The sequence below is a fragment of the Colossoma macropomum genome, unplaced genomic scaffold (genome assembly GCF_904425465.1).
Source record: "Colossoma macropomum unplaced genomic scaffold, Colossoma_macropomum, whole genome shotgun sequence".
Taxonomy (NCBI): domain Eukaryota; kingdom Metazoa; phylum Chordata; class Actinopteri; order Characiformes; family Serrasalmidae; genus Colossoma; species Colossoma macropomum.
The window spans coordinates 47,921,827-47,925,292 of NW_023494791.1; positions in this window are offsets into that span (position 1 = coordinate 47,921,827).

Genomic DNA, 3,466 nt, shown 5'->3' on the forward strand with positions numbered 1-3,466 from the left:
CATTTCACCATGCAAAGAACCATTTAAGCATGCACATGATTCTATATAGAACTCATGGTTCTAAAGAAAAAAATTGCCTTTACTAAAGAACCTTTAAAGAACAGTCTTTTTTAAGAGGTCTAGCTGAGATAAAATATTCACATTACTGGTGATCAAATTTAAACATTCTGTAGCAATAATTCTTACAGTGGATGTTAGGAAGCTAACTTTAGCTACAAGAGCCAACGTACCTTTGGGGCAACAACAGTTCTGTATGGCTACATCTAATATTAACATGAGCTAACATTAGATAACTAATCCGTCCTGCTCCACTTCATTTATCTGGTCGTTTAGAGCGATGAAAGCAAGGCTAACGAAGTTAGCGCTGACAGAAAGGATTGTCCTCTCATCAGGTTACTTTCTTCTTTTTCTGCTTGATAGTTTTTCATTTTTCAAACAAGCGTTTTTGCCTCACACCACCAGAAGGGCTGTCCCAGATCGCGAGCACATATCGGTCCGCTGGCATGATAAGGTCGGCACCCTACTGATGGTTTACCACTTCTGGTCCACCCTGGGACCACCTAGATTATTGTCCTGCATACAAACTCTACCCCCAAACATTTTAAATGCAAACAGCCATTAATTTTAGAAAATAAACTTAAACAAATATTACAAACAACTGAGAGAAAAAAAACAATGATTAGACCTGATATAACATGATTTTGTAGAAAATGTTGTTGCTGATGCTGTGCTCGATTAAAAATGTAAAAAAAGTACTAATTACTTTACAAATGATGTCTTAAGCAAAATAACTGATGTGGACTGTAAGTGGAAAATGAGTGGGGAGATGTGGAATTTGGTCTAATACTCTGCTTAACCACTGGTGGACCACCCAGAAAACACTGAGCATAATGCCAGTGGACCACCAGCTTCACCATCAGTGTGCCGACAGTGGCCCACTACACTCTTGCTGTCAGGGGTATTAGAGATTTTAGCCAAAACCTATTCACATTGCAGCTAAATCAAACTATAAATTAGCCAGCTAGCTGTTTAATGTAGAACACAGACATTAATCTGTTGTTACTAGCTAGACTAGCTAGCTAGCGAGGCAGTTTGGAGAGCTAATGGTAGCTAAAATAATGCAGGGCTAACTAAACTGTAGCGTCACCTGAGTCTCCTCTGTCAGCTCCTTCAGGCTTGTAGATTAAGTTATGGCATTGGTGAAGTTGTTGGAGCCAATTTTTGGTTATACATTTTACATTTTATTTGGTTTCCAGTTTTGTCCGAAGTAGTTGGTGTGCATGTTGTGGAGGAGCACAGTATGTCACACACTGTGAGAACATGAATGCGAGCAAACCTGAATGTTGCTCAGTGAACTTTGGAGAAGTTCCCAAAAAGAGTCAATTCTCCAATTCCAGGCATTTGGGAATCAAGAATCGACTCTTTTTGGGATTGTAGGGAGTAGATCCTCCCTATTGACATCTAGCTTATGTTGAAAGTAGGGGGCAAAAACTGGATTTTGAAATGATGGAAACTATGTCTATGTGTCATACATGTCAGAAACCACGTAAGGGGAATATACTGTAATTTTTTTGGTCAAACTATTCCTTTAATATAGGATGAAATTCACAGCACATTTACAGATACCTAGTTTCTCTGTATAAACGACCAAATGGTGCCTTATTTTCTTATTCTTTCAAATGTATGTACAGTCCACGGCCGTGTTTGTGAGTACATATTGTTGAGAAACTGTACCATAACGTTCATGCCAAGACAAGACCCTGCTGGGGGTCTGCTGATATCTGTGAAAACATTATGTAGCATGATGAAGGGGTGCGTGTTGCAAAGATGAAATCATAATTAAAAAATTCTCCCCCATCAGCACAGAATCTTTGAAAGCAAATGCTCGAAGTAAGAAAAATGATCAGCGAATAAGAAGAGGACTTTTCAATTGATATTTAGTCTATTTAGTAAAGTGTGACAGATGACAACATTCATCCCATGAGGACAGTTTAAACTTTTCACAATTTCAAGACGCAAAGGTTTGATTTTTAGCAGTGTAAAGTTATGACAGCCTGAAACTCGTCTCATCCAGCATTAGTCTGCGCTTATAAACAGTCTCAAAATGCGGGGAAACTGATTCAGGATCAGTCTGTGCTCAGTTTAGTACATAAACAATGAAAGCAGTCTGCAGTATATCAACCTAATCCCTGTTCCCCACGATGTCAGTTGAATATTGAGGACTTTAAGCATCGACGGTTGTAGAGACGGTCAAGGCGACGAGAAATTGCAGAGATTACTCACACAGAAATACTATATATATGGCCATATATGGGCATGTATTATAAAAGATCAGGCATATATTTCAAAATATATGTTCAGATATCGCTGCTGTCAAAAGAAAACCTCGTATCTCCATTTTTGTCGTTTTTTAGTTTTTGACATAATCTGAAAATGCCTGTTGCCCTTTACATTGTCTGTACATTTCATGATGAATGGACAAACAGAAACGGCCCAAAATGACTTGGACACTTACATTAAAAGTGAAGTAGGTTTTTTTCTTCTCCTGTAAAGTTTCCATTTTGGAGATATGAGGTTTTCCTCTGACAACAGCGATATGTAAGTATCAAATATCAAAATGAAGTGCACCAGAAGCATACATTCAATGAAAAGACTTTACATTGTATAACAAGAAACTAGCATAAATGAACACTGTATTGCATCCGTACAGTACTCTATATGAGTAATGTCTTCTTTAGTATATGTTTTAAATATGTGTTACACACATTCTACACATTCTACAGAAACGTCCACTTTTCTGTCTGTCCATAGGGGTCACTGGTGTTTACTAAATGGCTGCTGCAGAGCATCAAACCACATGTTGTCAATCATGGAATATCCACTAAAATATGGAATTTAATCCATTTGTATTCTATTTTTTTTACAGTTACCTCAGAATAAAGTTGGTCACACCAGTGACTTCAGCTAAAAGCTTCATATGAAATCATGAGCTAAATGAGAAAATCTCTGATAACTGAAAGACACAGTGGACTCACCATGAGCTTCTCTTCATAGATCCTCAGAAAACAGGCAAAAGGAAGTTGAGTGATGTCATCAGTGTGACTTTTACTTTCAAAATAAGAGATTTTTGTGTTATGCAGTAACACCAGTGACACGACTCCTGGGGACCACAACTTTCATTGTATATTTTATAATATTTATTCGGCATTTGTTTTCTTTATATAATTTAATTTATATATTGCATATATGGACAAGCACCTTTGTGGTGTTTGGAATTCTATATGATTGATTTAAAAACCAATATTGCTAAACTGAGGCTCAAGAAGGTTTAATTGTTAAAATAACTTATTGTTTTATTTTAGAATATAAATAAATTGTAACCCTAAAATGTTTTTGAAGTGTAATATCTGTAAACGCTAGGGACAGAAAAATGGACGTTTCTGTAGAATGACCCAGATATAAACAC